General features: G+C 49.3%; 1 protein-coding gene across 2 annotated transcripts in view; it reads left to right on the plus strand.

The window, feature by feature from the left end:
- The first annotated feature begins 4,521 nt into the window (after positions 1-4,521).
- The window catches only part of Mthfs (methenyltetrahydrofolate synthetase), a 93,194-nt gene continuing 72,280 nt past the window's right edge, over positions 4,522-25,435 (plus strand). The window contains exon 1 of one of the 2 annotated variants that reach the window (XM_068393463.1): positions 4,522-4,635. The gene's annotated coding sequence lies outside the window, so the exon portion shown is untranslated. Of the gene's footprint in view, positions 4,662-25,435 lie in introns of both variants that reach the window. The other variant, XM_068393464.1, reaches the window with a different exon arrangement.

The raw sequence follows: 25,435 nt of genomic DNA on the forward strand, positions 1-25,435 counted from the left end.
GGATTTGTCTGTACATAATGAGACTGTATGTGGGTCGAAGTAAACTAATGGTAAATTATAATTGCATGCCTTTCACACGAGAAAACTGGCAAAGTCGTTGTTTTAAAATTAAGATATAAAGTTGTTAGGTAGAGCACAGAAAAATAATAGAACATGGAACGTTTTTATTTGTTTCTAGTTACTTGCATTACTTATTCCCCGCTATGTTCCATAAATAGCCAGGTGCTGAAAGGCATAGGGCATCATGTGCCGTAACCTTGCAACATGTAAATGTCACGCGTGGGTCAAAGTTGGCCCTAGACTTCTGATAAGGCATATGACCGATAATTGAATTATTTCTCTTTGTTTCTAGCATTGCTAGATCGTATAGTATGGCTTTATATTGACAGGGAGTTATTTAATAAAAACAGTGCAAACAACGTTAAATTTAGACTTAAAGAACGAGCTACTCATAAAAAGGTCAAATACGAAAGGTGGGTGGAATATGAAACGGCGTGACTCACCGCTTGGCTAATGCTAATTCCTTTCACTATTGCCTCTCCAAATAGACCCTAAACCTCCAAGGTAATGTGCAGTCCGTCTTGTAGACTAAGTAAATAATATATAAATATTTTTATATAAAAAAATCGTTCATCTGAACGAAAAAAAAAACTGCAGAAAAAAAAAACTTCACTTGCTATACTGCGGTACTGTTGAAGGCTAAATCAATACCAGAAACGATGAGATTTTATCATGTAATACTCAAGTATATGAATTATTAAATCAGAGAAATATTTGATTTCATTGTCCTTGAATTGTAAGTGCGGTCTAGTCCGCCTCGCGTCTCGTCCTTGCCAAAGGAACCTTTCCCAAGTTATACCTTTTTCTTTTAGATAGGGACCATATAGCCAGGCCTCTCTCTCTCTCTCTCTCTCTCTCTCTCTCTCTCTCTCTCTCTCTCTCTCTCTCTCTCTCTCTCTCTCTCTCTCTCTCTCTCTCTCTCTATATATATATATAGATAGATAGATAGATGTGAGAGTATGCACGCCTAACCGAGATGAAAGGTAAGCAAAAGTAAGGTTACGAGGTTAAATAGAGTCTAGAGTCTGGAGGAAGAAAGAGCAATGGATCTTGATTTAGACGATAGAATAATCGAGGTCACTGATTCGTAAAGGTATTCGAGTGAGTTCAGAAGATTGGAAAGACGAGTATCTAAGGAATTCAACGAAAAGATGAATGAACTGATTGTTAAATCAGCTCTCGTTTTTAAAAGGTAGGTGTGTAGGTCTATATCTAATGCATATAAGAAGTATATGCTGAAGACATTGAAAAGAATTGAGGTGTACATCTGAAATAAAGGTCTTTGGGAGGGCGAGAAATGTAGAAAATAAACAGAAACAGCACAAAAGGCTAATATTTTAGAGCTTTTAGGTGGCATGGGCAAGTGGGAAAAACACAGAACAGGTGGCTGATAAAGAGATTGTGTAATTCATAAGTCTTGTTGGTGGGGGTTGAGTAGAGAGTAAGACTAGAGTTTTCTGAACAAATTATGGAAGTATTAGAAAGAAAGGGCCTACAATCAAGGATAGATAAGGATATACGTACATTTAATTTTTAGATAAATGGATCAAGCTCAAATAGTAACAATTTAAGCTATAGTAAGTAAAAAAAAAAAAAAAAAAAAAAGTATGGTTTTCTTCTTTTAGGATTAAGTCCAGTTTCTGAATAATTTTTCTTAAACCTGTTTGTTTCCTTTTACACAATATCAAAACATTCTGGTTCAGCACCCCAACTAAATTTAGCCACGAACCGCTACTGTAACGTAAGTTACAGTAACTGCAAAGTATATAAGGGAATTCGAGAAGGACACCCTAAAATCAAACCATTGTTCTTTAGTCTTGTGTAGTGTCATAGCCTTCCACTGTCTTGGATTAGAGTTCTCTTGCTTGAGGGTACACTCTGGCTCGCTGTTTTTATCTCATTTCTCTTCCTCTGGATTATTAATAGTTTATATACGAAAGATCTAATGTAATGTTACTGTTCTTAAAATATTTTATTTTGAATGTTTATTACTTCTATTTTAGTTTATTTTCTTGTTTTCTTTCCTCACTGAACTATTTTTCTTTGTTGGAGCCCCTGGACTTATAGTATCTTGCTTTTCCAATTAAGGTTATAGCTTAGGTTGTAATAATAATACGGTGCTGATGAGCAATCCGTGCAGTTTACAAAGTGGGCAAAGGTGCGAACGATTTCTGCATTAAAATCCATCCACTAGATTCATTAGATAATAGGTGAATGTGGCAGCGACCCTTGTTATGTTGTTCTTTGGAGCCCACTAAAATGGCAGTAGAATTTTACACACACACACACACACACACACACACACACACACACACACACATATATATATATATATATATATATATATATATATATATATATATATATATATATATAATTCATTTATATATATATATATATATATATATATATATATATATATATATATATATATATATATATATATATGTGTGTGTGTGTGTGTGTGTGTGTGTGTGTGATTGATTGATTGATTGATTGATTTAAAGTTTTCAGGCATCCTGACATCTGAGGTCATTGACGCCGTATATGTGAGAGAGAGAGAGAGAGAGAGAGAGTTGGTCTCACATAATGCGAGTATCCTACGTGCATACTGAACTTGAATGCAAGAGAAATTTACACCGGTTGGTGAATCTCTCTCTCTCTCTCTCTCTCTCTCTCTCTCTCTCTCTCTCTCTCTCTCTCTCTCTCTCTCTCTCTCTCTCTCTCTCTCTCCTAACATCTGTATTTCCTGTTGTGACCAATTAAAGAATCTTGTCTCTTTGTTAAGCTGCACAATTCAGATTCCAGGAATTATCAGTCGCTACAAAATATTGTTTCTTCAATAGATCACAGAACTGAATTCAATTACAATTCCTTTGTTATAAATGCGCGAGTGACGAATCAATTTTCGATTTATAACTGCTTTAGACATTGCTTCTCATTATTGAATGTATCTATGAAAACACAGAATCAATAATAAATGTATGAAATAAACAACACAAATTACCAGGGTTAATTTAAACCCGTAAGATACGATATCCTAATCTATGGTATATTAATAAATACATTCCAGTTATATTATGTATTTTAACACAACGATTAATAACTCAGCAAGAAACGAATTGAGTTCTAGAATTCCTTTTATGAACTGGTTATATAAAGTATTAAGATAGAATAACGAAATCATCAACCAAAATTAGTGACATTTTGTCATAGTGCATGTCTGCATATTAGCGTTGGGAGAGGTGTGTATGGATGTATTTACAAGTATCTTTGAAAAGTCCATAAACATAGAAATATTTTGTAATACAAAACTTCCTCAGAACACCAGAATAGGGAAAAGGTGAAAAAAAATGTTCTAATCTAAACAAACTGCAATTTAAATGTTCGAATGCGACGATCTATAAGGTGGAATTCGTGCGGCAATAGATACCGTGAATTGACTAAGTATGAACTTCAACATTACGCTACGTTAAGTTGACTTAAATTGAGTTAGGTTTTGTTACTTTGAGATGAATAAAGAAAATTCTTCATTAAGTGGAAGCCGTGGTCGGGCCTCATGTTCGGACGCCAAAGGATACCCTATTACCTACGTACTTTACTTTACTTTAATTTAAGGGCTTTTTCCTGGTCCTATCCCACAAGGAAACGCTCCGCGCCCTGTAGGCCTTACACGTTTTATTAGACATGTGCATTCTTAGATATTTAGAAAATCGTTTAGTGTAACCCGCCATTAATTATCGCAGCATTTTAAAAGCAAAAATTCAACTTCGCAATTTCCATGGCGCCTTTCTCCCTTTCCTTTATATTTCATTTACAGAACGTGTATTGATTACGATTTTCAAATCACTGGTAGCAAGAACATTGTTATTTCCTCAATCTGCACAGAGAGAGAGAGAGAGAGAGAGAGAGAGAGAGAGAGAGAGAGAGAGAGAGAGAGAGAGAGAGAGAGAGAGAGAGAGAGAGAGAGAGAGAGAGAGTTAACCAAAACTTTCTGAAACAAATGGCTACCCCAATTATTTTGGTTGCAATTATTTTTAGAAGAGGTAATCCAAAATTTTCAACTTTTAAGGCAGAGGAGCGGTGAGTATATGTGATTTTATATCTTTTCTGTTTGTTTTATTAATAGCGCCTACAGAACGAAAACTGTATTTTCCCAGTGTTATGTACATATAATTCTGTTCAAAAAATAAACAGGATGTTTTGTTTTATAGTATTCGTATTGTAAGCCTTCTTGAGAAATTATTTACGAAATTCATTGTATATTCGAGAATTCCAGACAAATTAAAACATTAATTTAATGTTATAATACGAATACCGTATCGAGTTACAGTAAATATATTTTCATGTGATTGCCATCACATGAAATAACTAAAAATATGAATACACGTTCCATGTTACGTAATGTAATAATAACAACTGAAATTATTGAAATATTGTATCACTATCAGAGCGCTTCTTCTTCTTCTTCTTATCTCAAGGACATGACGGCAAGGAATTGTTATCTGGACCATGCTCAAGTGTCAGCACCCCTGACTATTTTAAACCATCAACCTGGTGACAGCTATTATTGTGGCAAGTATTTTATCTTTTTGACAAAAGTATGCTGAAGGCTATATGTTAAATAAGTAAATCACTTTTGAATAATTGTAATTTCTTATAGGATTCAATATCAAAGCGACAAATCACATCATAACCCTGATATCATCTGTAAATCATTTGGAATACATTTGAAGTTGTTTTAAACCGTGAATTAGTTTCATCTATAGGGGATAGAATGATACTAATATCAACTTTATGGAAAGTATTCCAGAAAAGCTGTCATTATGTAATTAGCTTAGAGTTTGAGTTGTAAAGTTTTGGTCTGTCTTATTAGCTTACCGTACTACTCTACGGTACATTGTAACGCCCTATATTTCATTATTTAACTGATTCCATTTACATTGTTCAGCCAAATTAAAGTTAATGAATAAGAATTTAAGTTCAAGAATTTCCTAGTTGGTTTGGACATCCTGGTTAGTATTGTAATTAAAATTATAGTAAATATTTATTGTAACAGTATACATATTGAAATAAAATGTGTTCCTGGTGTTTTTATGAGTACTGTACATTGAACTGTTCTGGTGAATATAATTTTTCAAGGGGCCTTTGTATGTCAGCGGTCAGTTCGTCCCTTGTGGATTAAAACTGGACATCAACTAACCTCAACTCTCCCCCCTAACCTTACCTACAAGCTGTGTTCTTGCCTAACTGGGGACTAACGTTCCTGCGCTACACCCCTTACACTGCCTTATACTAAGTTAGCCGTAATCATATATGCAGGTGGTCGCCATCATACATACACCCCTTTTTCAAATTTAGAAGTTTTAGCGTTCTAAAAGATGTGATTGAGAAACCACATTTTAAAAGTGAAACAAACACAAGGAAAGAGCAATACTTAACATAAGGTTCCCCACCTAACCTAACCTAACCTAGCGTATGAGCCATATCCTTACATGCTTAACTGGGTAGTAAGTGACCAAGGCACCAGCTACCCATTGAGATATTACTCCAAAAGAGTTATTAGGTCCATTGACTGGTTATGGCTTGTTTTTCCTTTCCCGATATGTGCACCGAATACTGTAGTCTGTCCTATTCTGTACACATTCTCCTCTTTCCTCACACACCTGACAACATTAAGATAAGTGGAAAAATTCCTCTTCACTCAAGGGGTTAACTACAGCAATGCAGTGGCTACTTTCCAAATGGTAAGGTTAGAAGAGACTCTAGTTATGGATAATTTTAATTCACATTTTTGTTATTTGACCTCTTCAGCTTAGTGTCTCACGGCTTTTTTTAATCTGGCAAAACGTGTAGCATTATACATGTTTCTATTCCTCTTGGTCATTTGGAGAATAAACAACTTTTATAGTTAAAGAAAATGATTTAAAATCTAATGTAAATTTCAAACATCACTCATTAGGTTTAATACCCAAACAGTATTCTAATAAGGTTTATACCCTCTGATCATTCTTACTTTCTTTGATTCCTTCAATTCATGGTGTTTATTGCCAAGATCAGAAGTCCCTTTTGAAAGCAAATTTAATTTTAAATTCTCGATACAATTTACTTCGCAACAGTGACAACTATGAATCCAACTCCATTACAGTTCTGTGGTATGTGTTATACAAAACCATATAAATATGTCGCTACAGTATCAAGTATTGGAAAACGACAACTTATGAGTACATTTCAACTCTCACTTTCTACCTAATCACTAACAAATAGAGTACTGTACAGTAACTCTTTATTGGAATATGTCAGGTTGTATACTTTGCTTGCTTTTATAAATAAAATGTTTTGTATTCTATAGATAGAATAAGTAGGCGTACTTCCCAGCTTCGGTCTGGTTGTATTAAACTTCCTATTGCAGGTACTGTACCAGAAGTATAAATTTTTGTGTCTGTCAATGTGGTGCTGGTGATGTTAAAAGTTGAACAGAGCACAATTGACCTAGAAATCAATTGATCAATAAATAATAATTTGTTCCGTAACCGAAATACAAACCACGCTATTTACATTGGGTTTACCTTTTAGCGCAGCTGAAATGACGAGCCAATAGTTTTAACGATGGTTAATTACCCCCGCGCTAGTTAGCAGGGGATAGGGGAAGGGTAGCTTGCTACCCCTCCCCCCCCCACACACCGGTGACTTGCTTCACTTCACTTTTGGCTCGGCGATGAACAGACGTCTCTGTCCATCGTCCTCGTTGACAGCCTTTAATCTTTTTTCTGCTTTTTCTTTACTACAGCTTGTGTGTGTGTTGAAGTTGACTACCGTTTATTATTATTATCTTTACTATGCGTACGTGTCCTGGTGTTGCCGGCTGCCCTTGTGGGACCTTTATGTCGGCCTTAGAGACGGATCCTCACACCCTTTGCCCTCAGTGTCGGGGCCGACGGTGTAACCAGGAAAACATGTGTAGTGAGTGTAGGGAGTGGTCTGCCTCCCAGTGGGAGAGGTTTGGCCGCCGGCGTAAGAAGTCCAAGGGAGACCGTTCTCCTTCGGGGGTTGCCTTGAAGGAGGAGGGTTCTCAGGACTCTTCTTTCGCCGCCCAAACCTCCTCCGAAGCTCCCCCTCGTCCGGCTCCTAAGGAGAGTCGGCCGAGTGGTAGCGCAGGCCCTAGTTCTGTTTCCCGACCTTGGGTGGGGGGAGAGGGTGTCGCCTCCCATAGCGGGGCGGTTCCTCCTCCTCCTCCGGGGGAGGTTGTTGATAATTCATTGACTAATGATGATCTCTTACAGATTTGGGCTTCCCTGGGGCTTAAGGGCTTGCCCTCCAGGGTCGCCTTGATTGACCTTGTCTCGTTGGGGGCCGCCGTTAAGCAGTCGCCGGCGGTAGCAGAGGTAGACCCTCTGTCTATCGTCGACGTCGTGGTGGCAGAGGCCTCCGACGGGTCTGGGCAATCCTCTGCAGGTGCAGTTGAGGATAATGGTGCTGACGGCTCTCCTCCCCCTTCCGTACATCCTTCGAAGGGGGAAGTGAGTCCTACGGGCTCTTCTGCTGTTCAGCTTCCCTCTAAGGGTAGTGCCTTGACTGAGACTCCCCTTCGGAGGACTGATGGTCCTGATGATCTTCCCCGTGGCCGCCTTCGCCGTAAGGCTCACCGTCCGCTGCGTCGCAAGGGCCTCCTTTCCCCTTATAAGGGGGTTAAGAGGCGCCTTTTTGGATCTTCTTCCTCCGAAGGGGACTCTCCTCGTCGTACTCAGCCTACAGCTCTTGCTCCTTTGGACCTCTCTGCAGACCGTTCTCCAACTCCTGCTAGAACTTCACCTTCTGGGGAACTTGTCACCCGACGGGCAACGGTCCCTTCGGGGCAAAGGGATTGTTCCCTTTCACGTGCAGTGTTAGCGCACAGGCGCTCTCCTGCTCGTCAGCGCTCTCCTACTCGTCAGCGCTCTCCTGCTCGTCAGCGCTCTCCTGCTCGTCAGCGCTCTCCTGCTCATCAGCGCTCTCCTGATCGTCAACGCTCTCCTGCTCGTCAGCGGTCACCTGTTCGCCGGCGCTCTCCTGATGTTCGCCCTCCTCGTCATCGCTCTCCTGATGTTCGCCCTCCTCGTCAGCGCTCTCCTGAGGACATCCTACATCCTGTGGTTCCTGAAGAGCGCTTAGCGCGCCAGCATTCTTCTGCTCGCCCTTCTGCAGTGTTAGCGCACAGGCGCTCTCCTGCTCGTCAGCGCTTTTCTGAGCGTCAGCGCTCTTTTGAGGATCATCGCCCTCCTGCTCGCCAGCGCTCTCCTGCAGTCCCTGTTGATCGCCCTGCGCGCCATCAGTCTCCTGAGCTCTCTCGCGATCCTCATCCTGTGTCTACGTAACATCGTCCGCGTTCTCCAGCGCGTGTTTCAAAAGCACATATTCGCCGACGCGCCTACGATCTTCCTGTTCCTGTTCGTGAACGCACCGCGCCACCTGTTCCTTCACAGGATCTCACGCGTCGGCCCATTGCTCGCCAGCGATCACCTGCTCGCCAGCGTTCACATGCGATTCTAGTATCGCCTGTTCGTCAGCGTTCTCTTACGCGTCAACGATCACCTGTTTATCAGCGATCTCCGGATCGCCCGCGTGATTTACAACCTGCGCGCACGCGTTTTCCAACGCTTCATCGACCAGAGGTTCTTGAAGGACATGGTTCGCCATCTACTAGCTCGCCATCGCACGATCATTCACCTGCGCGTCTTACGCGCTATCGCTCGCCAACGCATCACCATGCGATAACGCGCCATCGCTCACCTGCGCGTCAGCGTTCGCCAGCTCACCACCGATCGCCTGCTGATCTACGCCGCCAGCAACCTTCCTCACCCACGCGGCAACGCGTTCCCTCGCCATCGCGCCAACGCATTCGTTCGCCGGCTCGGACACGCGCTTGTTCACCTGTACACCCTCACGCCCACTCCCCTGCGCGCCCGCGCGACCGCTCGCCTGCGCGCCCGCGCGATCATCCGCCTGCGCGCCCGCGCGATCGCTCGCCTGCGCGCCCGCGCGACCGTTCGCCCTCGCGCGACCATCGTTCGCGGCGAATTTCTCAGCCAGTGGTAGCAGCAGGAACGCGTGTTCCTAGACAGCGCTCGGGATCGCTTCCACCCAAACGCAGGACTGTAGTGCAGGACAAGGAAGACACTGCGGAGAGGTTAGTGCATCATTCTTCCCCCCCTTCTTTTCAGGCAGGTACTGTGGTGTCCACTCCAAAGGATCGCCCGATCCCTTTCCCTCCAGCGAGGATTTCGGACTCTGTGTCCGTAGAGCAACAGACTTGGTTTGGTCCTCTGATGCGGGCGTTAGTGAGGGTTATGAAACCAGCACTCGCCGATCAGGGCAACAAACCAACGGCTGTCTCTCCTAGGCTGAAGAGAAAGAGAGGAGTGGACTTCGTGGTGACTTCCCCCAGGGCGAAGTTGGTTCCCAAGAGGTCTGTCGCGAAGCCCCCTTCTCCTGCTCGAGTGCTTTCTCCTTCTCCCGTGGACGAGGCGTTTCCGTACTCGGGTGAGTCCGGTGAAGCGGTAGTCTTCCCCTCGGCACCAAGTGGGGAGACTTCATTTCTTGGAGGAGAATCGTCTCGTGAGGAAGGGGCTCCTCGATCCTCTTTGTTGGGATCCTGTATCCCTCCCAGGAGGGAATCCAAGGACTCCAAGACCATCCCGAAATCATCTTCGAGGATTCGCCAGGAACCCGCTGCTCCCCGGGGGAACGTCCACGCTTCACCCCAGGAAGAGATTCCGGGGACAGGAGACTTAGCTGCCAGCCCGCAAGGAGGAGATCAGCAGGAATCCGAACATGCCTTCTGGCAGGTCCTGAGCCTGATAAGGCAACTTAACGGGCTTATGGACCCCGTGATCGCCCCCTGTGAAGGCAAAGACACTATCTTAGATGAGGTGTTTGACATTCGGAAGACCCCTAAGTCCAGTGCGGCTCTGCCCTGGTCTCGGGGTCTGAAGAGTACCAGAGCTAGGGCCAATGCTCAGCTCGCGATTCTTGCCTCCTCCAGTCGTTCCTCTGCCGGGAACAAACTCATCCCTCCTCCTCGTCTTCAGCAGAGGAGGTATTTCGAGATTTTGGGTGAGGCCAGCCTTGCTCTTCCTCTCTATCACTCCGTGGAGGAGCTGGCGAAGGGAGTTCCCTCTGAGAAGCTCTCTGCCCGGCAGGTGTCGTTCTCTGCGGCAGATATCCTTAGCCATGAGAAGGTCGCTAAGTGTGCCATGCAGGCCACTTCGTGGCTGGACTTTTGGCTAGGAACTCTGGGCATCCTATTGCGCTCGGAGGACTTGTCCAAGGAGACCAATAGGAAGGCTCTGGAGACCTTCTTACTCTCGGGCACCAGCTCCATCGAGTTTTTGGCGCACCAGGTTACCACCCTGTGGGCCAACTCGGTTTTGAAGCGGCGTGATGCTGTGACCGAGAGATTCCATCCGAAGGTCCCCGCCGTGGATGTGTGTAGGCTCCGACATGCTTCCCTTCTGGGGGAGAATATGTTTGAGCCTCAGGACATGGTGCGAACGGCTGAGAGGTGGAGGAAATCCAGCACGGACTCCCTCCTTCATAGGGCCCTTACAGCTCGGCCCTATAAGCCTCCAGCTCCGCCGCAACAGCAGCAGCAGCCTCGTAAGGCTCCAAGACAGGCACCGGCAGTTAAGAAAGTGGTGTCTAAGCCCCAGCCCTTTCCAGCCAAGGGTAAGAGGGGCGGTAAGTCCTCCAGGGGAGGCAAGACTCCTAGGGGTGGCGGCCGCGGCCGCAAGCCCTAGGGGTGGCAGTCCCCCTGCATGTCCACCTGTGGGGGGATGCCTTCAGCGTTGCGTCTGCAGGTGGCAGCAACACGGGGCCGATGCTTGGACAGTCTCAGTGATCGGCCAAGGCTATCGCGTCCTGTTCACATCTCAACCTCCCCTGACAGCGAATCCAGTGTCGTTGAGCTCCTATGCCACGGGATCGGTAAAGGGGCTGGCCCTTCAGGCCGAAGTCGAGACCATGCTCGAGAAGGGTGCTCTCCAGGAGGTCGTCGATGGCTCCCCAGGCTTCTTCAGTCGACTCTTTGTTGTAAAGAAGACTACTGGAGGCTGGAGACCTGTCATCGACCTCTCAGCTCTGAACGGGTTTGTCAAGCAAACCCGGTTCAGCATGGAGACAGCAGACACGGTCAGACTTGCGGTGAGACCACAAGACTTCATGTGCACACTGGATCTAAAGGACGCGTACTTCCAGATCCCAATCCATCCATCTTCCAGGAAGTACCTGAGATTCTGCCTAGACAACAAGATCTACCAGTTCAAGGTGCTGTGTTTTGGTCTCTCCACAGCTCCTCAGGTGTTCACCAGAGTGTTCACCCTGATTTCATCTTGGGCGCACAGGAACGGCATTCGTCTCCTTCGTTATCTGGACGATTGGCTGGTCCTAGCAGGCTCGGAGTCGACCCTTCTTCGGCACCGAGACAGGCTTCTGGATCTTTGCCAGGATCTGGGGATCGTGGTAAACCTCGAGAAGTCCTCTCTGCAGCCGTCCCAACGACTGGTTTATCTAGGCATGCTAATAGACACCAATCTCCACAAAGCCTTTCCATCAGACGACCGGATAGGAAGGCTGAGGAGGGTGGCGGAACCCTTCCTCAGGCGAGAAGAGCTCCCTGCCCAGTCGTGGTTGCGTCTCTTAGGTCACCTATCCTCCCTGGCTCGTCTGGTCCCAAACAGCCGCCTCAGGATGAGATCCCTACAGTGGCGGCTCAAGTCCCGGTGAAATCAAGGATCCGATTATCCGGACATTCTGATCCCAATGGGGTCTTTGGAACAGACGGACTTGCGATGGTGGCTGGCCGAGGAGAACCTGCGGAAGGAAGTGAGTCTTCTCGTCCTCCCCCTGGAATTGACTCTGTTTTCGGACGCGTCAAAAGAGGGGTGGGGGCCGCACGTTCTGAACCAGAGGGCTTCAGGCCTTTGGTCAGAATCAGAAAAGTGCCTACACATCAACCTGCTAGAATTGAAGGCCGTCTTTCTGGCTCTTCAGCAGTTCCAACGGTCCCTGGCGGGTCACTCCATGGTGGTGATGAGCGACAACACCACGGTAGTGGCTTATATCAACAAGCAGGGAGGTACTTTTTCGCAGCAGCTATCCCATCTTGCAGTAGAGACTCTGAGGTGGACCGAAATTCACTCGATAACACTATCAGCTCGCTTCATTCCTGGCAAGAGGAATGTGCTCGCCGACAGTCTGAGCAGGGCCTCGCAGATAGTAAGTACCAAGTGGTCTTTGGATCCTCAGATAGCCAACAAAGTCCTGACTTTGTGGGGTTCCCCGACTGTGGACTTGTTCGCGACAGCATTGAACTTCAAGCTGCCCCTGTACTGCTCCCCAGTCCCGGACCCCAAGGCACTCTGGCAAGATGCTTTCCAGCAACGGTGGGACAACATCGACGTGTACGCCTTCCCACCGTTCTGTCTGATGAGAAGGGTGCTCAACAGGACCAGACTATCGGTCAACTGTTCGATGACCCTGGTAGCTCCGCTATGGCATCATGCGGAATGGTTCCCGGACCTTCTGCAGCTCCTGACGGAGCTCCCGAGGGAACTTCCTCCACGACACGAGCTTCTCAGACAACCCCACTCCGGCGTCTCTCACAGGGCTGTAGCCTCGCTTCGGCTTCACGCCTGGAGACTATCCAGCGTCTCCTCACGGAGAGAGGCTTTTCGCAACAGGTTGCGGAGAGAATGTCTCGGCACCTGCGAAGGTCCTCTGAGGGAGTCTACCAAGCGAAGTGGAGAGTCTTTTGTGGTTGGTGTCGTGGGAGGGGTATCTCTCCACTCGATGCCACTATTCCAGCAATAGCGGACTTCCTCGTTTATCTGCGGGAAGAAATGCGCCTTTCTGTCTCGGCAGTGAAAGGTTATCGCTCAGCCTTAAGCTTGGCCTTCAGGCTGAAGGGCGTGGATATTTCTTCATCGCTAGAACTCTCTTTACTCATACGTAGCTATGAGCTTACCTGCCCCCAGTCGGAAGTGAGACCTCCTCCTTGGAACGTGGTTCGAGTCCTCAGGTCTCTTAAGAGACCTCCCTTCGAACCATTACGCTAGGCCTCCGATCGCCACCTGTCTTGGAAGACGGCTTTCCTGCTCGCTTTGGCTTTGGCCAAGCGGGTTAGTGAACTTCATGGTCTCTCGTACGACATCGCCCATTCAAGGGGATGGGTGGAGGTAACGTTCAGGTTCGTCCCTGAGTTTGTTGCCACGACTCAGAATCCTGAAGTGCCGGATCCTCGCTTCGACTCTTTCAGGATCGCGAGTCTCCGTTCTGTAACAAGCGACCCAGACCAACTGCTACTATGTCCAGTGAGGTGTTTGAGGCACTACTTGAAGAGAACGGCTGCAGTCCATCCTCAAGTGCGAGCTTTGTTTGTGAGCACAGGCAGGACTAAGAGGAGGGTCACCAGGAACACCATCTCAGCCTGGATTCGAAGGGTTATCCACCATGCCTTGAATCCGTACCTTCCTCCGTCACGTCGCCCTCGGGCACACGATGTGAGGGGTATTGCTACATCCCTGGCCTTCAAGAGAAACTTCTCTGTGACGCAGGTACTTCAAGCTGGGGTCTGGAAGCGTCAGACGACCTTCACAGCCCACTACCTGCAAGAAGTGACCCACAGGAGCCTCGATACGTTTTCTATCGGCCCTGTGATGGCTGCACAACAACTGGTCTAACCTCAGGCTCCTTTTTGGACAAGTAGCAGTAGGTTGAGGGCGTTGTTACCCGGTCTTAGTCTGCGTGAATGAAAGAGTATGTCTGACCCTTACTTCTTTCTTCATTCTCCCCTCTCTTGGGGAGCAGCATCCTGGTCCTCGCATAGCTGACCTCGACCTCTGCAGGTAACCCATGCTTCTTTGTGCTCCTAGTATTAAGCTTAATACTGTTGCGTCTCCCATACCCTGACGAGGTGGTATTGGGAACGTCCTATCCTAGAATTCCTATCTGAAGGTCTCAAGGTCAACTTCATAGGACGAGTCACACTCTCCTCCACACACTGCTTACGTAGGCCACTCGTTCCTAGCGATGCTAGGAACTTGTGAGGTACAGGGGCTCCTTTTCTCTAGTGCTGCTCACTGAGGGATTGAGCCCCCGGGCAAGCCGAAGTTAGTAAGGCTGAGGACTTTCCACCCTTCCTAAGGGGTAAGTCACCCAATGTAAATAGCGTGGTTTGTATTTCGGTTACGGAACAAATGACAAATTCGAAGATAATTTGTATTTTTCCTAACCATACAAACCTTAGCTATTTACACATATGTGCCCGCCATCCCTGACCCCTAAGTCAAGTCCTACCTCTAAGTGAAGTGAAGCAAGTCACCGGTGTGTGTGGGGGGGGGGGGGGGTAGCAAGCTACCCTTCCCCTACCCCCCGCTAACTAGCGCGGGGGTAATTAACCCTCGTTAAAACTATTGGCCCGTCATTTCAGCTGCGCTAAAAGGTAAACCCAATGTAAATAGCTAAGGTTTGTATGGTTAGGAAAAATACAAATTATCTTCGAATTTGTCATGTTATTGTATAAGTAGAAAGTTGATAGTAGTGCAGTTGACATAGAAATGGCAGTCAGAATGACAATTACAAATGTCAAGTCACCACTTTACCATTTGGGAGTTCTTTTGATAGCCAGACAGATATTTGCATACTGTAATCTGTTTTATAGATAGTATTGTAGCATTTATATGTTAGCTGATTATATGTTAGAAGTAGATCTCTGAATGCATTAAAATTCTGTAATATATTTTTGTTCCTAACACAAATGCAAACCATCATCCTTTACGAAGGAGATAGATAACAGCGAAGCTGAAATACAGAAATTAAAATTATAACAAGGTCTCAACAACTGACTGGAAGTTACCTACTGGTAGTGGGGAGGCAACTTCACTAACTCCCACTGGCTCACTGACAAACCATTACGGTATTAGGTGTCTGTGAGAGCAGACGTTCCCAGTGGCTGGCGTTTTGGCATACAGCACTTAATTTTGTTTGCTTTCTTTTTCAGTGTGTTTATGGATTGTGTCTTTTGAAGAGGTTTTCCAGAAAATGTACAGTGCCTTCTCGATTGTAAGAAGAGGATTTGACTGCAACCAAGGCTTTCTTGTGAATGGACTTAGTGATTGGACTTAGAGACCTTTCTCAAGATTGGTTGGTCGTCCTTATGGAAGCAGTCGTAAGTGGTAGACAAATTCACTTTGCTCTTGGGTTATCCTTGAGGTTGCTTAAGTCTTGACTTCTCATGTTAACACCAATACTTTCCTTTACTCCTCTCCTGTTGGGTGGAGGCCAATCTGCCAGGATGGGTGCCTTTACCTTGACAATCCTCAAGGTAAGGAAGGCTTCCTCTTTTCGTTGGGAAACGGGAGAGTTTTTCTCCTGAGGGACGTCTTTATTTTAGATTGGGAGTGGAGCCCTTAGGACTTCGAGGCAGACGTTCTATGGAGACAGTCATTTCATGAGGAGTCATTGACTCTTCAGGGATATTCTTTTCACCCCTCAATTTGGCCAGGAATTTTCAGTGGTGTCTTGTCTCCCCATCAGAGGATCTCCCCCTTGCAAGGGAGCTGCTGGCTATTGTGTATGCTCTCCTCAGCTTCGAGCCCAGAACCTAGCCTTCTGGAGGCCTCCTCCAGAGCATTAGCTCTTCAGAGTATGCTCACAAGGTTTCTACAACCTTGCCAGATCCTTCCTTGTTAGAGAGGGAGCTTTGAAGCCTCTCAGTTGTGTCTCATACAAATTGTCTGGGAACCTCTATACCTTCGTGCAGCCGCCTCAGTATCTTCAGAGCAGCCTGTCTAGTCTTCAATTCACCTTCAGAGGCTTTGGAGGGAGAGGTTTTCCCGTGCACTGCCTGAGGGAAATGCCCTTCAGTTCTTGCTTCCTAAGATGGGAAGCCCTGTAAGCAAATACTGTACCTGCCCATTGCTGCCGATAATTGAGTTGTCCTATGGAGCGTTGCTCTTTGGAGCATGCATGCAAGGTTGTTCCTCAACTTTTGCCATCCTGCCTCTTTGGAGGCGGATTGTAGACACACCTCTCATAGGCGGTCTACTTTGTCTAGGTCTTGTGGAAACGACTCACCAGCGTGCTCTTCCAGACGCGCTTCTCCTAGATGCACCTCTCCAAGACACGCTTTGTTCAGATGGCTCATCCAGGAGTTTCGCTTGCAGAGGTTTCCTATCTTCAGTACTCTCTTCTACTAGAAGCTCTTTCTCCGACAAGCCTCACCATACGCTCTGCCCAACATTCTCTTCTAAAAGTCTTTGTTCCAACACTAATACAATCCCTTGCTACTTATTGGCATTATACTTTTGGCAAAGTTGGAAGACCAGCCATAAGACTTTTAGCAAGGTGTAACCACCCTACCACTAGTTAGTGGGTGGGGTACGAGTGGTAGTCAGGTACCCCACTCACACACACACACACACACACCTCTGTGTTGTATCATCCCATGTTACGTTTGGCTCGGTGAGAGTAGACATTCGTCTGTCCCTCCACCCAACTTTTTTCTATTTACTTGCCGTTGACGTTTCTATGATTTACTTGTTTTTTTTATACTGTACAGTATACTGTATATTTAAACATTCATGTAATGTTTTTATATATATTGAAGCATTCTTTTATCATTACAGTATGAGTGTTGCTGTTTTGCTTTCAGTGTAGTGCGGTGTTTCTCAAGGGCGGCGAAACCCTTTGACGCCAGACAACTCATAGGCTGGTGGCCTCCCTCTCTTCTCCGAGTGCAGCGACCTGGCCTCTCCCGCAGGGGAGTCGCCCTCTCTTGGTTTCTCCTTCTCCGTTTGATGGTTGATGTCGCTTGCTCCCTGCAAGTTTATCGAAAGGAAGGCCACTTGTGTCCTCTCAGAGCTTAACTTAAGTCTTGCTCTTCTTCGCTGATGACACCTCACTCCCTCGTTCTACATTGATCGCAGAGAGAGTGCATAGTCTGAAGCAGGTTCCTGTACCTCTCGAGGAACTCCTTTCCCGTCCGTAGGTTAGGTTGTTCTTCCAAATGGTTTTTCTTCAGTTAATTATTTTCTGAATTGAATAATTTTTTATTCTAAGTTCTTCTACAGCGCTTATGACACCGCACTCCTTAATTCTGTGATGGCAGGCGGGGGAGGAAGTGCATAGTCTTTAGTATGTTCCTGTACCTCTTGGGGACACCTTTCCTGTCCGCGGGTTAGGTTGCCCTCCTAAGGGGGTTTTGTTCCGTAACCGAAATACAAACCACGCTATTTACATTGGGTTTACCTTTTAGCGTAGCTGAAATGACGAGCCAATAGTTTTTAACGAGGGTTATTACCCCCGCGCTAGTTAGCGGGGGGTAGGGGAAGGGTAGCTTGCTACCCCTCCCCCCCCACACACCGGTGACTAGCTTCACTTCATTTTTGGCTCCGGCGATGAACAGACGTGTCTGTCCATCGTCCTCATTGACAGCCTTTAATCTTTTTTCTGCTTTTTCTTTACAGTGTGTGTGTGTGTGTTAGAAGTTGACCACCTTTATTATTACTATGCGTACGTGCCCTGGAATTGCCGGCCGCCCTTGCGGTACCTTTATGTCGGCCATGGACACGGATCCTCACGCCCTTTGCCCGCAGTGTCGAGGCCGACGGTGTGATCAGGAAAATATGTGTAGTGCAGGGAGTGGTCTGCCTCCCAGTGGGAGAGGTTTGGCCGCCGGCGTAAGAAGAAGTCCAAGAGAGACCGTTCTCCTTCCGGGGTTGCCTTGGAGGAAGGTTCTCGGGACTCTTCTTTCGCCGCCCAAACCTCCTCCGAAGCTCCCTCTCGTTCGGCTCCTAAGGAGAGTCGGCTGAGTGGGAGCGCATGCCCTAGTTCTGTTTCCCGACCTTGGGTGGGGGGAGAGGGCGTCGCCTCCCATAGCGGGGCGGTTCCTCCTCCTCCTCTGGAGGAGGTTATTGATGAATCTCTGTCTAATGATGATCTTTTACAGATTTGGGCTTCCCTGGGACTTAAGGGCTTGCCCTCCAGGGTTGCCCTGATTGACCTTGTCCAGTTGGGGGCCGCCGTTAAGCAGTCGCCGGTGATAGCAGAGGTAGACCCTCTGTCTATCGTCGACGTCGTGGTGGCAGAGGCCTCCGACGGGGCGGGGCAATCCTCTGCAGGTGCAGTTGGGGATGTTGGTGCTGACGGCTCTCCTCCCCCTTCCGTACATCCTTCGAAGGGAGAAGGGAGTCCTACGGGCTCTTCTGCTGTCCAGCTTCCCTCCAAGGGGTGTTCCTTGACTGAGACTTCCCTTCGGAGGACTGATGGTCCTGACGATCTTCCTTTGTGGCCGCCTTCGCCGTAAGGCTCACCGTCCGCTGCGTCGCAAGGGCCTCCCGTCTCCTTATAAGGGTGTTAAGAGGCGCCTTTTTGGATCTTCTTCCTCCGAAGGGGACTCTCCTCGCCGTAAACAGCCTGCAGCTCCAGCTTTGTTAGACCTCTCTGGGGATCGGTCTCCTATGCCTGCTAGAACTTCACCTTCTGGGGCAGATGTTCAGCAACCTGACCTCGTCACCCGACGGGCAACGGTCCCTTCGGGGCAAAGGGATTCTTCCCTTACACGTGCAGTGTTAGCGCACAGGCGCTCTCCTGCTCGTCACCGCTCTCCTGCTCGTCAGCGCTCACCTGTTCGCCGGCGCTCTCCTGATGTTCGCCCTTCTTCTCGCCAGCACTCTCCTGAGGACATCCTTCAACCTGTTGTTCCTGAAGAGCGCCCAGCGCGCCAGCGTTCCCCGGCTCGCCCTTCTGCAGTGTTAGCGCACAGGCGCTCTCCTGTTCGTCAGCGCTCTTCTGATCGTCAGCGCTCTCCTGTTCGTCAGCACTCTTCTGAGGATCATCGCCCTTCTGTTCGCCAGCGCTCCCCTGTGGTCTCCGAATATCCTGCAGTTCCTGTTGGGCGCCCTGCGCGCCATCAGTCTCCTGAGCGCTCTCGCGATCCTCAGCTTGTTCCTGCACAACATCGCCCACGTTCTCCAGTGCGTGTTTCTAAAGCACAGGTTCGCCCACGCGGTTCCTGTTCCTGTTCGTGAACCCGCCGCGCCGACTGTTCCTTCACAGGATTCCACGCATCGCCCTCTTGCTCGCCAGCGATCACCAGCTCGCCAACGATCACAGACGATTCAACAATCGCCTGCTCGTCAGCGTTCTCCTACGCGTCAGTGATCACCTGAACATCGGCGATCTCCGGATCGCCTGCGTGACTTATCGCCTGCGCGCATGCATTCTCCAACACGCCGTTGCCCAGAGGTTCTGGAAGGACATGGTTCGCCCTCTGCTAGCTCGCCCTCGCGCGATCGTTTGCCTGCGCGACCTACGCACTATCGCTCGCCAACGCGTCACCATGCGCCAACGCGCCATCGCTCGCCTGCGCACCAGCGTTCGCCAGCGCACCACCGATCGCTTCTCGCAATCACTCTCCCTCGCGCTACAGGTCTCCTGACCAACGTCGCCAGCGATCTTCGGAACGTTCTCACTCGCCCACGCGGCAACGCGTTCCCTCGCCATCGCGCCAACGCATTCGTTCACCGGCTTGCCCACGCACTCGTTCGCCTGTACGCCCTTGCGCCCACTCGCCTGCGCGACCGCTCGCTTGCGCGCCCGCGCGACCACCGTTCGCGCCGAATTTCACAGCCAGTGATAGCAGCAGGAACGCGGGTTCCCAGACAGCGCTCTGGATCGCCTCCATCAAAACGCAGGACTGTTGTGCAGGACAGGGAAGACACTTAAGAGAGGTCAGTGCGTCTTTCTTCCCCCTTTCCTTTTCAGGCAGGTCCAGTGGTGTCCACTCCGAAGGATCGCCCGATCCCTTTTCCTCCAGCGAGGATTTCGGACTCTGTGTCCGTGGAACAACAGACTTGGTTTGGTCCTTTGATGCGGGCGTTAGTGAGGGTAATGAAACCAGCACTCGCCGATCAGGGCAACAAACCAACGGCTGCCTCACCTACGCTGAAGAGAAAGAGAGGAGTGGACTTCGTGGTGACTTCCCCCAGGGAGAAGTTGGTTCTTAGGAGGTCTGTCGGGAAGGCCCCTTCCCCTGCTCAAGCGTTTTCTCCTTCTCCCGTGGACGAGACTTTTCCGTCCTCGGGTGAGTCCAGTGAAGCGATAGTCTTCCCCTCAGCACCAAGGGGGGAGCCTTCTCCTCATGGAGGAGGATCGTCTCGTGCGGAAGGGACTCTTCGAACCTCTTTGTTGGGATCCTGTATCCCTCCCAGGAGGGAATCCAAGGACTCCAAGACCATCCCGAAATCATCTTCGAGGATTCGCCAGGAACCCGCGGCTCCCCGGGGGAACGTCCACGCTTCACCCCAGGAAGAGATTTCGGGGACAGGAGACATAGCTGCCAGGCCGCAAGGAGGAGATCAGCAGGAATCTGAACTTGCCTTCTGGCAGGTCCTGAGCCTGATGAGGCAACTCAATGGGCTCATGAACCCCGTGATCACCCCCCGAGAAGGCAAGGACACTATCTTGGACGAAGTGTTCGACGTTCGGAAGGCCCCTAAGTCCAGTGCGGCTCTGCCCTGGTCTCGGGGTCTGAAGAGTGCCAGAGCCAGGGCCAACGCCCAGCTCGCGATTCTTGCCTCCTCCAGTCGTTCCTCTGCCGGGAACAAACTCATCCCTCCTCGTCTCCAGCAGAGGAGGTATTTTGAGATCTTGGGTGAGTCCAGTCTCGCTCTTCCTCTCCATCACTCCGTGGAGGAGCTGGCTAAGGGAGTTCCCCTCGAGAAGCTCTCTGCCCGGCAGGTGTCGTTCTCGGCGTCAGAGATCCTTAGCCATGAGAAGGTCGTAAAGTGCGCCATGCAGGCCACTTCGTGGTTGGATATATGGCTAGGTACTCTGGGCATCCTATTGCGCTCAGAGGACTTGACTAAGGAGACCAATAGGAAGGCCCTGGAGACCTTCTTACTCTCGGGCACCCGCTCCATCGAGTTCCTGGCGCACCAGGTCACCACCCTGTGGGCCAACTCGGTTTTGAAGCGGCGCGATGCGGTGACCGAGAGATTCCACCCAAAGGTCCCCGCCATGGATGTGTGTAGGCTCAGACATGCTTCCCTTCTTGGGGAGAATCTGTTCGAGCCACAGGATATGGAGCGAACGGCTGAGAGGTGGAGGAAATCTAGCACGGACTCCCTCCTCCATAGGGCCCTTACAGCTCGGCCCTATAAGCCTTCAGCTCCGCCGCAAGAGCAGCAGCAGCCTCGTAAGGCTCCGAAGCAGGCACCGGCAGTTAAGAAAGTGGTGTCTAAGCCCCAGCCCTTTCCAGCCTAGGTCAAGAGGGGCGGCAAGTCCTCCAGGGGAGGCAAGACTCCTAGAGGTAGCGGCCGCGGCCGCAAACCCTAGGGGTGGCAGTCCCCCTGCGTGTCCACCTGTGGGGGGATGCCTTCAGCGTTGTGTCTGCAGGTGGCAGCAACACGGGGCCGATGCTTAGACGGTTTCAGTGATCGGCCAAGGCTATCGCGTCCTGTTCACATCTCAACCTCCCCTGACAGCGAATCCAGTGTCGTTGAGCTCCTATGCCACGGGATCGGCAAAGGGGCTGGCCCTTCGGGCCGAAGTCGAGACCATGCTCAAGAAGGGTGCTCTCCAGGAGGTCGTTGACGGCTCCCCAGGCTTCTTCAGTCGACTCTTTCTTGTAAAGAAGGCGTCTGGAGGCTGGAGTCCTGTCATCGACCTCTCAGCTCTGAATGAGTTTGTCAAGCAAACCCGGTTCAGCATGGAGACAGCGGACACAGTCAGACTTGCGGTGAGACCACAAGACTTCATGTGCACACTGGATCTAAAGGACGCGTACTTCCAGATCCCAATCCATCCGTCTTCCAGGAAGTACTTAAGATTCTGCCTAGACGACAAAATCTACCTGTTCAAGGTGCTGTGTTTCGGTCTCTCCACAGCTCCTCAGGTGTTCACCAGAGTGTTCACCCTGATTCCATCTAGCAGACTCGGAGTCGACCCTTCTTCGGCACCGAGACAGGCTTCTAGGTCTTTGCCAGGATCTGGGGATCGTGGTACCTCGAGAAGTCCTCTCTGCAGCCGTCCCAACGACTGGTTTATCTAGGCATGCTGATAGACACCGATCTCCACAAAGCCTTTCCATCAGACGACAGGATAGCAAGGCTGAGGAGGGTGGCGGAACCCTTCCTCAGGCGAGAAGAGCTCCCCGCCCAGTCGTGGTTGCGTCTCTTAGGTCACCTGTCCTCCCTGGCTCGTCTGGTTCCAAACAGCCGCCTCAGGATGAAATCCCTGCAGTGGCAGCTCAAGTCCCGGTGGAATCAAGGATCCGATTCCCCGGTCATTCTGATCCCGATACGATCTTTGGAACGGACGGACTTGCGGTGGTGGCTGGTCGACGAGAACCTGCGGAAGGGAGTAAGTCTTCTCGTCCTCCCCCTGGAATTGACTCTGCTTTCGGACGCGTCAAAAGAAGGGTGGGGGGCGCACGTTCTGAACCAGAGGACCTCAGGCCTTTGGTCAGAATCAGAAAAGTGCCTGCACATCAACTTGCTAGAATTGAAGGCCGTCTTTCTGGCTCTTCAGCAGTTCCAACGGACCCTGGCGGGTCACTCCGTGGTGGTGATGAGCGACAACACCACGGTAGTGGCTTATATCAACAAGCAGGGAGGCACTTTTTCGCAGCAGCTATCCCATCTTGCAGTAGAGATTCTGAGGTGGACCGAAGTCCACTCGATAACACTATCAGCTCGCTTCATTCCTGGCAAGAGGAATGTGCTCGCCGACAGTCTGAGCAGGGCCTCGCAGATAGTGAGTACCGAGTGGTCTTTGGATCCTCAGATAGCCAACAAAGTCCTGACTTTGTGGGGTTCCCCGACCATGGACCTGTTCGCGACAGCGTTGAATTTCAAGCTGCCTCTGTACTGCTCCTCAGTCCCGGACCCCAAGGCACTCTGGCAAGATGCTTTCCAGCAACGATGGGACAACATTGACGTGTACGCCTTCCCACCGTTCTGTCTGATGCGAAGGGTGCTCAACAGGACCAGACTATCGGTCAACTGTTCGATTACTCTGGTAGCTCCGCTAAGGCATCACGCGGAATGGTTCCCGGACCTTCTGCAGCTCCTGACGGAGCTCCCGAGGGAACTTCCTCCTCGAAACGAGCTTCTCAGACAACCCCACTCCAACGTCCCTCACAAGGCCGTGGCCTCGCTTCGGCTTTACACCTGGAGACTATCCAGCGTCTCCTCACGGAGAGAGGCTTTTCGCAACAGGTTGCGGAGAGAATGTCTCGGCACCTGCGAAGGTCCTCTGAGGGAGTCTACCAGGCGAAGTGGAGAGTCTTTTGTGGTTGGTGTCGTGGGAGGGGTATCTCTCCACTCGATGCCACTATTCCAGCAATAGCGGACTTCCTCGTTTATCTGCGGGAAGAAATGCGCCTTTCTGTCTCGGCAGTGAAAGGCTATCGCTCAGCCTTAAGCTTGGCCTTCAGGCTGAAAGGCGTGGATATTTCTTCCTCGCTAGAACTCTCTCTACTCATACTTAGCTATGAGCTTACCTGCCCCCAGTCGGAAGTGAGACCTCCTCCTTGGAACGTGGTTCGGGTCCTCAGGGCTCTTAAGAGACCTCCCTTCGAACCATTACGCCAGGCCTCCGATCGCCACCTGTCTTGGAAGACGGCTTTCCTGCTCGCTTTGGCTTCGGCCAAGCGGGTTAGTGAACTTCATGGTCTCTCGTACGACATCGCCCATTCAAGGGGATGGGGGGAGGCAACGTTCAGGTTCGTCCCTGAGTTTGTAGCCAAGACTCAGAATCCTGGAGTGCCGGATCCTTGGTTCGACACTTTCAGGATCGCGAGTCTCCACTCTGTAACAAGCGACCCAGACCAGCTGCTAATATATCCAGTGAGGTGTCTGAGGCACTACTTGAAGAGAACGGCTGCAGTCCATCCTCAAGTGCGAGCATTGTTTGTGAGCACAGACAGGACCAAGAGGAGGGTCACCAGGAACACCATCTCAGCTTGGATTCGAAGGGTTATCCACCATGCCTTGAATCCAGACCCTCCTCCGTCACGTCACCCTCGGGCACACGATGTCAGGGGTGTTGCTACCTCCCTGGTCTTCAAGAGAAACTTCTCTGTGACGCAGGTGCTTCAAGCTGGGGTCTGGAAGCGTCAGATGACCTTCACAGCCCACTACCTGCAAGACATGACCCACAGGAGCCTCGATACGTTTTCTATCGGCCCTGTGGTGGCTGCACAACAGCTGGTCTAACCTCAGGCTCCTTTTTGGACAAGTAGCCGTAGGTTGAGGGCGTTGTTACCCGGTTTTAGTCTGCGTGGATGAAAGAGTATGTTTGACCCTTACTTCTTTCTTCATTCTCCCCTCTCTTGGGGAGCAGCATCCTGGTCCTCGCATAGCTGACCTCGACCTCTGCAGGTAACCCATGCTTCCTTGTGCTCCTAGTATTAAGCTTAATACTGTTGCGTCCCCCATACCCTGACGAGGTGGTATTGGGAATGTCCTATCCTAGATTCCTATCTAAAGGTCTCAAGGTCAACTTCATAGGACGAGTCACACCTTCCTCCACACACAACTTATGTAGGCCACTCGTTCCTAGCGAAGCAAGGAACTTGTGAGGTGCAGGGGCTCCTTCTCTCAAGTGCTACTCACTGAGGGATTGAGTCCCCGGGCAAAGCCGAAGTCAGTAAGGCTGGGGACTTTCCACCCTTCCTAAGGGGTAAGTCACCCAATGTAAATAGCGTGGTTTGTATTTCGGTTACATAAAAAATGACAAATTCGAAGATAATTTGTATTTTTCCTAACCATACAAACCTTAGCTATTTACACATATTTGCCCGCCATCCCTGGCCCCCAAGTCAAGTCCTACCTCTAAGTGAAATGAAGCAAGTCACCGGTGTGTGGGGGGGGAGGGGTAGTAAGCTACCCTTCCCATACCCCCCGCTAACTAGCGCGGGGGTAATAACCCTCATTAAAAACTATTGGCTCGTCATTTCAGCTACGCTAAAAGGTAAACCCAATGTAAATAGCTAAGGTTTGTATGGTTAGGAAAAATACAAATTATCTTCGAATTTGTCATTTTTCATTCTTGTTTTGTTATTTCCTCAGCGCTAGCGATGCGGTACTTTTTCGTTCGGCTAAGTCATCCGACGTAAGGAGAGCAAGTCGTATGTTCCTGATCCTGGAGGAGTTGCTGTTTGTGCCTAGTCTCCGCCTTCTTCGCTTGCGCCTGCTACAGTTCCTGACCATTGCGCTAACGACGGACTTTTCCCATTCACGGAATCGGTCCTCCTCGGAGCAGTTGCTGTTTAGAACTCCTCAGGAGTTCTTCAGATAATCCCTTTGGGGGTTGATGCCAGAAACAAACTTCGGCT

Source organism: Palaemon carinicauda, chromosome 19, assembly GCF_036898095.1.
Source record: "Palaemon carinicauda isolate YSFRI2023 chromosome 19, ASM3689809v2, whole genome shotgun sequence".
NCBI lineage: Eukaryota > Metazoa > Arthropoda > Malacostraca > Decapoda > Palaemonidae > Palaemon > Palaemon carinicauda.